At 43.9% G+C, this 11,112-nt stretch overlaps 1 long non-coding RNA gene across 1 annotated transcript; it reads right to left on the bottom strand.

Annotated features, from left to right (window-relative positions):
• Positions 1 to 1,830: 1,830 nt before the first annotated feature.
• Positions 1,831 to 3,935, bottom strand: LOC129369097 (uncharacterized). Its single transcript, XR_008606919.1, has 4 exons — positions 3,320 to 3,935; positions 2,694 to 2,743; positions 2,437 to 2,594; positions 1,831 to 1,963 (listed from the first exon to the last, which is right to left on the bottom strand). It is a non-coding gene; the product is annotated as an uncharacterized LOC129369097 (long non-coding RNA).
• Positions 3,936 to 11,112: the final 7,177 nt, after the last annotated feature.

Genomic DNA, 11,112 nt, shown 5'->3' with positions numbered 1-11,112 from the left:
GGTTTGTCCCGGTTTCCATGGTGGCCCCAGATGGGTTTGTCCAAGTAAATGTTTATGGGTTCTAACGGGGTTTTCAGTGGGGCCCATGTGGTTAACTCACATGAGGCCCATCTGTGGCCACTAGGGTGCTGTCAGGAATATTTACCTGGGTCCCAATTGGGTCTGAACTGGGCTAGAATAGGGTACCAAGTGGGTTTGTCCACGGTTTCCATGGTGGCCCCACATGGGTTTGCCAAGTAGATTTTAATGGGTGCTGACTGGGTTTTCAGTGGGTCCCACATGGTTAACTTACATGAGGCTCATCTGTGGCCCACTAGGGTGCTGTCAAGAATATTTACCTGGGTCCCAATTGGGTCTGAACTGGGCTAGAATATGGGTACCAAGTGGGTTTGTCCACGGTTTCCATGGTGGCCCCACATGGGTTTGCCCAGGTTGATTTCAATGGGTGCTGACTGGGTTTGAGTGGGTCCCATGGTTAACTTACATGAGGGCTCATCTGTGGCCCACTAGGGTGCTGTCAGGAATATTTACCTGGGTCCCAATTGGGTCTGAACTGGGCTAGAATATGGGTACCAAGTGGGTTTGTCCACGGTTTCCATGGTGGCCCCACATGGGTTTGCCCAAGTAGATTTTAATGGGTGCTGACTGGTTTTCAGTGGGGCCCACATGGTTAACTCACATGAGGCTCATCTGTGGCCCACTAGGGTGCTGTCAGGAATATTTACCTGGGTCCCAATTGGGTCTGAACTGGGCTAGAATATGGGTACCAAGTGGGTTTGTCCACGGTTTCCATGGTGGCCCCACATGGTTTGCCCAGGTTGATTTCAATGGGTGCTGACTGGGTTTGAGTGGGTCCCACATGGTTAACTCACATGAGGCTCATCTGTGGCCCACTAGGGTGCTGTCAGGAATATTTACCTGGGTCCCAATTGGGTCTGAACTGGCTAGAATATGGGTACCAAGTGGGTTTGTCCACGGTTTCCATGGTGGCCCCACATGGGTTTGCCCAAGTAGATTTTAATGGGTGCTGACTGGGTTTTCAGTGGGTCCCACATGGTTAACTTACATGAGGCTCATCTGTGGCCCACTAGGGTGCTGTCAGGAATATTTACCTGGGTCCCAATTGGGTCTGAACTGGGCTAGAATATGGGTACCAAGTGGGTTTGTCCACGGTTTCCATGGTGGCCCCACATGGGTTTGCCCAGGTTGATTTCAATGGGTGCTGACTGGGTTTTCAGTGGGTCCCAGATGCCTTAATCCTGTAGGAACAATTCTCATCTAACTGGATGTGAATTACATTCATAGATATGCAATCTGATCAACAATCCAAAGTCTAGCTTAAAACGTGTTCAAATAAAAAATAAAAAAAGAGATGAAAAATTTATTGCTCAAGGCTTTTATTTAGTAATTTAAAATATTGTCAGGAGTATTTTTTTACCTCACTACAGCAATTATTAGAACTTCATTAATACTCAGGGAATGGTGCCACAAAAAGAAATCTGCAATTATTCACGACATCTTTGAAAATAACAGAAGCTAGTTTACTATAACAAACTTATAAACAGATCTATAAATATATCTATAGATGCACACAAATAAAGACACCTACATATTTTCCTACAGGTCTATAAATGTATACATCTAAATACTATCTATATAACTTTATACACGTATATTCACATTGATACACACAATGTGAATATACACACCTATATAGATCTTTCACAATACATTTTTGTTAAACATTTTTAAAAATAACCTACATGCCATATGCATGCTTAAATTTGAAATCTCTCATACTTTACTGAAAACTGTCCATCTTGAAAGACCTCCCCAACCTGAGTTTGAACTGGCAGTCTCTCTAGTCTATTTCCACTTCAGTCTCGGGCTCCAGTAAACCACTTCGAGAGTCTTTGCTGTATGCTTGTGTGATTCTGTAGATGGATAATTTCTTTTAAGTCCCCTGAAATAACAAGCAAAGGTAGAAATTGTATTAGTGTTTCATTTTAGCACAATGTAACATTCATGAGATTTGCATCTCCCCCTTCATGGGGCAAAAATGCTTGCAGAGATATGCCATAATCAAAAGGACTCTTGAGTCATCATTATTATGTACAGAAACTATATTCTTACTGTAAATTTAAAATATATCCATCTATATAAATCAACTACTAGCATAGGAAAGGTTCTATTGTGGTTTTGTGGTTATTTTAATATTGTTTGAAATGCAAACAATATTACCTTCAAATTTTTAAGTTCTTAACAACAGTGAAAGAATACTGTTCAAATAAAACCAAAAATTGAAGACTCAATTTTTAACCTAAAAACATTACTAAAAATAACAAACAAAAGCATAAAAACAAAAAAATTTAACATATGTTTAAGAAAGAAAAGTGAAAAAAAAAAAGTTACTCTGACAATAAAACTGATATTTACCATACAAAACATCAAAGAGACGCAGGTCCAAGAGCTTGTTTCCAATGTTGGCCAAAAAGGTTGAACTGGACTTCCAGTTCATGGGACATGAGGAATCGCACAGCTGGTTGTATTGTGTCATCTAAGGATGCTCCTCCAATTTCTGTAGCCATGGCAACCTTAAGTACAATGACAATAACAGGACAACATTTTGTTTTTGTTCATCAGTTTGTCATTATCACTCTTATGTGCTTAATTTTACTAACATATTAATCTACCTTTTTCAAATCATTATAAAGTGATCTGCACACGCTGATCCTCTTGAAGCCTGCAAAAATATATCTTTTATTAGTGCAATATAACATTTAGACTTTTCAAAAAAATTAAAAAATTAAGGCAAAAGCCTTTGTATGGATTAACTACTGAAGCCTTATATTGTAAACACTGAACAGTTTTGCAATTATCCTAATTTCTTTGTTAACGTGACAGGACTAAGACAGTAGTATTACTCTTAAGAGAAGTTTAGAAAATCACTATAAATGTAACTAATAAAGCCTAAAACATTGTACATATAAAAAATTAGAGCTACAATTAAATATAAGTACATTTCACATAACTGCTAGCTAAATATTGCAAAAATATCAAAAAGATTTCTTCATCTTTCAATATTTGTTTCAGGCTTGGCCACTGATTGACATGATGGGTTTCAATTTACGGACCCACATGCAGTAACCACACGTTGGATAGGGATGAGTGAGTGATTTATTTACAACAGGACAAATAAATCTATTTCCCGGACATCAGCGGAAGGGTGAGGACCACTCGACCAGGTTGGCCTGAAACGAGAACTTAGTCATGACGGGCTTAGAATGAGTGATCGGAGGGGAAACAGGAACAGGCTTACTTCGGTGCGGGTCTTTCGAGGCGTGGGTGTGAGATGCCAGGTTCCTGAGAGAGGGTGTGCAGCGGTTCCGAAGGTAAATGCGAGGTGGGAATGGAAGAGAGCTGGAAGCTCGAAGGGTGGAGTGGAGGCAGTGGAATCGGCGGAGCGAGCAGGCAGGTATTCACTGGTGAGTTCTCGAATGAGGCGACAAAACCCCTAGGATCGAACAAACACAGAGACCAGGTGACTTCTAGTAGACACAGAAACGTTTCTCAGAAAACTGTTCACAACAGGAGAGGCCAGAGTGACTACCGGTGTATGCAACCATCTAGCATACACCAGTAGAATCTTCAGTCAATCTAGCGTAGACTGAAGATTCTGCTGCTCCTCCACCTGTGCCAAGCTCCACGGGCTCCTCACAAAGATCCTCGCTGAAATAAGATGCGACACTCACATACACACACAGGAACCCTGACACTGATGACTACTCTAGACCAACACAATAGCGGCAGATTGAAATAAACTCTGACATAACAAAACGCTTTAAAGTGTCACACAACAATTAAAAAAAGAATTTAAAAATATGAACTACAATGCCTTCATCCTATTTACAAAAAACCTTTTAGGCCCAATATACTGAAACCACATGGGCCCATATAGTGTTCCCATTTCTGTCCCATGCCCAGTTAGCCCACGTTAATGCTGAATTGGGCCCATACATTTAACCCAATTGAGCCAACAATATGAGTCCCATTTCGGTTAACCTTTTGAGCCTCACGCAGTTGGCCCAGATAAAACCCATGCCCTCTTATCATTACCTATATACCCAAAGCTAAACGATTCAATACAGTTTTATTGAAAAAAACGACAATAATAATCTTGCATGGGTCCCAGCCAAACCAGCCTGAATCCATACATGAGACCCACCCATGCATGCTGATGTGACTGTGAGAAAGATTATTAAAAGCCCAAGTACATAGAATGAAAGCACAATAGTTACTCTTTTTAAATCATACAAATGGTTTTATTGTGTCCAGACACTTTGTAACAACCTCTGCTAGCAACATAGATTCTTCAGTGAACCGATTTCATTCTGCCTCGTTGGCGCTCAAATGAACCAATGGCAGCTCAACAAATAGAATGGCGGCGGTATTTGAAAATGGTTTGGCCCACGCTGCGTTTGAAATCGGTCTGCACTAAAATCTGCTTATTGTGTGTAGCTGTGTGTGTTAGCAATATCAGAAAAAGTATCACCCTAAAGAAAAGCAAAAATAACAATAACAATTAAGTCTCTTTTGGGATACTGTCGTCCGATTTGTTACGAGCAACAATTTTTTTAACAAGCGATTTAAAATCTCTCCCTAAAATTTGGTACTAGGTAAAACAGAAGAAATGTACTTACAGATTCTTTCGTAGATCAGCCAACAGGCAGACTCCGCGCCAACGGACTGATGAAGAGAACAGGCTTGATTTTGAAACCGCATATCCATCCGCAGGTCATTTTACGTTTTCCAAGAAACACAAGATTAATTTTTGAGAGTGCTACATCGGTTTAACAAATGTAAAACCGATGTAGCAAAAGTTCTCAATGTAAATAAATACATTTCGTTGTCCTCCTTATTCAAATATGTTTTGGAACTATTTTCTTCAGTGGATGTGTAAAGTGCCTACCGGTACTTCAATTCACCAACCTTTATTGGCAACGGTGCCTCAGAGCAAACAATGAACAAAAAGGTAATTGGAACCAAATAAATCAACAGAAATGTTACGTTTTTTTATTTTTTATTTATACTGATGACTTGGAAAATGTTTGCAAATATATGAAAAAACAGATGCTCAAAATTTTACTCTTGTCTCTCACTTGCTAATGAGTTTTGTTTATTTTCTAAACATTTTGTGATATTTTTCACAATGGTCTGATCTGAACTATTTGTCCAAATAAAAATTTAAATCTTGCTGCGAACAGGCTGCAGTAAACTCTATGGATGTCTAAACATCCAATTGATAAAAAATAATAATAAAAATAAAATAAAAAGTTATTATTATTAAAAATAAAACAAGGACTAAAGCTCAACCATGACCACTCTTGCTTAATTTTGAGTAAGCACCAGAATATGAGTTTACGTATATATTTCAAACAGATTATTTCAAAAAAATGTTTTAAGACATTCAGACTGCAATAATAAAATGAAAAAAAAGTTAGGGGTTCAAAGTGTAGCAAGAGCAATACTGAACTGGCTTTTGCTTTGACATACAGTGAAAAGTTTGAAAGTGACAGGGTAACCACATTGTCGATTAAAATGTTCTACAATTTTGTCCCATTTAGACCATGAAAAAAAGTACTAGGGGCTACATTTTCCTGCCCAGGTCCAACCCATGTATGGTTAGCCCATGCTCATGTCATGTTAGTTTAATGTGGACAGCCCACATTGGGCTTCTCATGTGGGGCCCATGATACTGAAACCACATGGGCCCCAAATAGTGTTGCCCATTTCTGTCCCATTTCCAGTTAGCCCACATTGTTGCTGAATAGGGCCCATACATTTAGCCCAAATGGGCCAGCCCATAGGGGTCCCATTTTAGTTAACCATATGTGTCCCATGAGGTTTGCCCAGATAAAACCCATGACCACTCATTACCCATATGGCCTACTACAAACCCAAGGGGGGCCCACTCATGCGTACTGGCTTGGAGACTGGACTGGACTGTTCTAGCATAAAATAATAACATGAAAAAATGTTAAGGGTTCAAAGTGTGGCTAGAGCAATACTGAACTGGTTTAAAAAAATAAAGCATTGTAGAATTATTTTAAATGTTTTAATATCCTGGTCCTCTGGAAGCCTAGTGTTTGTAAATGCCAGGCATAGATATCACACAGTGAACATGTTTTAGGTTCAAACATTAGGAAGACATGGATGTTCTGTTCTATCAGCAAAATATATCCTTGGGTGATCTCCAAGACGAGGTCACCTTCGTCCTGGAGACCTCGACAATGGTCAAGGTCACCAACCTTTACTATCGTCGAGGTTTCCTACAAGGAAAAAATTAAATTCTACAATTTACCTTACATCAACTCCATTAGAGGCCAGCTGAGTAACAATTGCCTTGGCAAAGACTATAAAGCTGACATCTCGGGTAATTCTTTCCAAGTTTTGAGAATCTTGCTCTTGCAGCTTTTGCTTTGACATACAGTCAAAATTTTGAAAGTGACAGGTTAACTACAGGGGTTGGACAATGAAACTGAAACACCTGGTTTTAGACCACAATAACTTATTAGCGTGGTGTAGGGCCTCCTTTTGAGGCCAATACAGCATCAATTCGTCTTGGACAAGTATGGGCCAAGGGAATGCCATGATATGGCAGCCCACACCATCAATGATCCACCCCCATGCTTCACTCTGGCATACAACACTCTGGCTGGAATGCATCTTTGGGGCTTCTCCACACCGTAACTCTCCCGGATGTGGGGAAAACAGTAAAGGTAGACTCATCAGAGAACAATACATGTTTCACATTGTCCACAGCACAAGATTTTCGCTCCTTGCACCATTGAAACCGACGTTTGGCATTGATACGAGTGACCAAAAGTTTGGCTATAGCAGCCCGGCTGTGTATATTGACCAATGTGTGGAGCTCCCGACGGACAGTTTTGGTGGAAACAGGAGAGTTGAGGTGCACATTTAATTCTACCGTGATTTGGGCACCGTGGTTTTATGTTTTTGGGATACAATCCGGGTTAGCACCCAAACATCTCTTTGAGACAGCTTCGTCTTGCATCCACAGTTAATCCTGTTAGATGTGGTTCGTCATTCTTGGTGGTATGCTGACATTACCCTGGATACTGTGGCTCTTGATAATCACAAAGACTTGCTGTCTTGGTGAACAATTTGCCCTCTTTTGAACTCCAGTATGTCCCAAATAATGTTATGTGCATTGCAATATTTTGAGCAAAACTGTGCTCTTACCCTGCTAATTGGACCTTCACACTCTGCTCTTACTGTTGCAATGTGCAATTCATGAAGATTGGCCACCAGGCTAGTCCAATTCAGGCATGAAACCTCCCACACTAAAATGAGAGGTGTTTCAGTTTCATTGTCCAACCCCTGTACATTGTTCTACAATTTTGTCTCATTTAGCCCACTTAAAAAAGGACTGGGGTCTACATATCCACACCCAGGTCCAACCAGGGCGTGGATATGTACTGACCACACTGAACCCACAGTGGGTTCAGTGTGGTCAGCCCACATGGTCTCCCCATGTTGGGCCCATGACATGAGCCCATGCTCATGTCATGTGGGTTCAGTGTGGTCAGCCCACATGGTCTCCCCATGTTGGGCCCATGATACTGAAACCACATGGGCCCCATATACTGTTGCCCAGTACTATCCCATTCCCAGATAGCCCACTTAAAAAAGGACTGGGCCTACATATCCACACCCAGGTCTAACCCATATATGGTCAGCCCATGCTGATGTCATGTGGGTTCAATGTGGTCTGCCCACATGGGCTTCCCATGTTGGGCCCATGATACTAGAACCACATGGGCCCCACATACTGTTGCCCAGTACTATCCCATTCCCATATAGCCCACTTAAAAAAGGACTGGGGCCCACATATCCACACCCAGGTCTAACCCATATATGGTCAGCCCATGCTGATGTCATGTGGGTTCAATGTGGTCAGCCCACATGGGCTTCCCATGTTGGGCCCATGATACTAGAACCACATGGGCCCCATATACTGTTGCCCAGTACTATCCCATTCCCAGATAGCCCACTTAAAAAAGGACTGGGGCCTACATATCCACACCCAGGTCTAACCCATATATGGTCAGCCCATGCTGATGTCATGTGGGTTCAATGTGGTCTGCCCACATGGGCTTCCCATGTTGGGCCCATGATACTAGAACCACATGGGCCCACATACTGTTGCCCAGTACTATCCCATTCCCAGATAGCCCACTTAAAAAGGACTGGGGCCTACATATCCACACCCAGGTCTAACCCATATATGGTCAGCCCATGCTGATGTCATGTGGGTTCAATGTGGTCAGCCACATGGGCTTCCCATGTTGGGCCCATGATACTAGAACCCATGGGCCCCACATACTGTTGCCCAGTACTATCCCATTCCCATATAGCCCACTTAAAAAAAGGACTGGGGCCCACATATCCACACCCAGGTCTAACCCATATATGGTCAGCCCATGCTGATGTCATGTGGGTTCAATGTGGTCAGCCCACATGGGCTTCCCATGTTGGGCCCATGATACTAGAACCACATGGGCCCCACATACTGTTGCCCAGTACTATCCCATTCCCAGATAGCCCACTTAAAAAAGGACTGGGGCCCACATAATCCACACCCAGGTCTAAACCCATATATGGTCAGCCCATGCTGATGTCATGTGGGTTCAATGTGGTCTGCCCACATGGGCTTCCCATGTTGGGCCCATGATACTGAAACCACAGGGCCCCATATACTGTTGCCCAGTTCTATCCCATTCCCAGTTAGCCCACTTAAAAAAGGACTGGGGCCTACATATCCACAGCCCAGGTCTAACCCATATATGGTTCACCCATGCTGATGTCATGTGGGTTCAATGTGGTCTGCCCACATGGGCTTCCCATGTTGGGCCCATGATACTGAAACCCACATGGCCCCACATACTGTTGCCCAGTACTATCCCATTCCCAGATAGCCCACTTAAAAAAGGACTGGGGCCTACATATCCACACCCAGGTCTAACCCATATAGGTCAGCCCATGCTGATGTCATGTGGGTTCAATGTGGTCAGCCCACATGGGCTTTCCATGTTGGGCCCATGATACTAGAACCACATGGGCCCCACATACTGTTGCCCAGTACTATCCCATTCCCAGATAGCCACTTAAAAAAGGACTGGGGCCCACATATCCACACCCAGGTCTAACCCATATATGGTCACCCATGCTGATGTCATGTGGGTCAATGTGGTCTGCCCACATGGGCTTCCCATTTGGGCCCATGATACTGAAACCACATGGGCCCCCATATACTGTTTTGCCCAGTACTATCCCATTCCCAGATAGCCCACTTAAAAAAGGACTGGGGCCTACATATCCACACCCAGGTCTAACCCATATATGGTCAGCCCATGCTGATGTCATGTGGGTTCAATGTGGTCAGCCCACATGGGCTTCCCATGTTGGGCCCATGATACTAGAACCACATGGGCCCCACATACTGTTGCCCAGTACTATCCCATTCCCATATAGCCCACTTAAAAAAGGACTGGGCCTACATATCCACACCCAGGTCTAACCCATATATGGTCAGCCCATGCTGATGTCATGTGGGTTCAATGTGGTCTGCCCACATGGGCTTCCCATGTTGGCCCATGATACTGAAACAACATGGGCCCCACATACTGTTGCCCAGTACTATCCCATTCCCATATAGCCCACTTAAAAAAGGACTGGGGCCCACATATCCACACCCAGGTCTAACCCATATATGGTCAGCCCATGCTGATGTCATGTGGGTTCAATGTGGTCAGCCCACATGGGCTTCCCATGTTGGGCCATGATACTGAAACCACATGGGCCCCACATACTGTGCCCAGTACTATCCCATTCCCAGAGCCCACTTAAAAAAGGACTGGGGCCCACATATCCACACCCAGGTCTAACCCATATATGGTCAGCCCATGCTGATGTCATGTGGGTTCAATGTGGTCAGCCCACATGGGCTTCCCTGTTGGCCCATGAAACTAGAACCACATGGGCCCCACATACTGTTGCCCAGTACTATCCCATTCCCAGATAGCCCACTTAAAAAAGGACTGGGCCCACATATCCACACCCAGGTCTAAACCCATATATGGTCAGCCCATGCTGATGTATGTGGGTTCAATGTGGTCAGCCCACATGGGCTTCCCATGTTGGGCCCATGATACTAGAACCACATGGGCCCACATACTGTTGCCCAGTACTATCCCATTCCCAGATAGCCACTTAAAAAAGGACTGGGGCCTACATATCCACACCCAGGTCTAACCCATATATGGTCAGCCCATGCTGATGTCATGTGGGTTCAATGTGGTCAGCCCACATGGCTTCCCATGTTGGGCCCATGATACTGAAACCACATGGGCCCATATACTGTTGCCAGTACTATCCCATTCCCAGATAGCCCACTTAAAAAAGGACTGGGGCCCACATATCCACACCCAGGTCTAACCCATATATGGTCAGCCCATGCTGATGTCATGTGGGTTCAATGTGTGTCAGCCCACATGGGCTTCCCATGTTGGGCCCATGAAACTAGAACCACATGGGCCCCCACATACTGTTTGCCCAGTACTATCCCATTCCAGATAGCCCACTTAAAAAAGGACTGGGGCCCACATATCCACACCCAGGTCTAACCCATATATGGTCAGCCCATGCTGATGTCATGTGGTTCAATGTGGTCAGCCCACATGGGCTTCCCATGTTGGGCCCATGATACTGAAACCACATGGGCCCCATATAGTGTTGCCCAGTACTATCCCATTCCCAGATAGCCACCTAGTTGCTGAATAGGGCCCATGCATTAGCCCATATGGGCCAGCCCATATGGTCTCATTTAGGTTAACCATATGTGTCCCATGCAGTTCGCCCAGATAAAACCCATGCCCACTCATTACCCATGTAGCCCACATCAAACACAAGTGGGGCCCACTCATGCGTGCTGGCTGGGTATCTTCAATATTTTCATAAACATCTACATCCCAGCCAGCACGCATGAGTGGGCCCCACTTGTGTTTGATGTGGGCTACATGGGTAATGAGT

Source organism: Poeciliopsis prolifica, unplaced genomic scaffold (genome assembly GCF_027474105.1).
Source record: "Poeciliopsis prolifica strain line A6 unplaced genomic scaffold, Auburn_PproV2 SCAFFOLD020, whole genome shotgun sequence".
NCBI lineage: Eukaryota > Metazoa > Chordata > Actinopteri > Cyprinodontiformes > Poeciliidae > Poeciliopsis > Poeciliopsis prolifica.
Note: the sequence above shows the minus strand (reverse complement) of the source record. Positions and strands in the feature narration are given on the sequence as shown.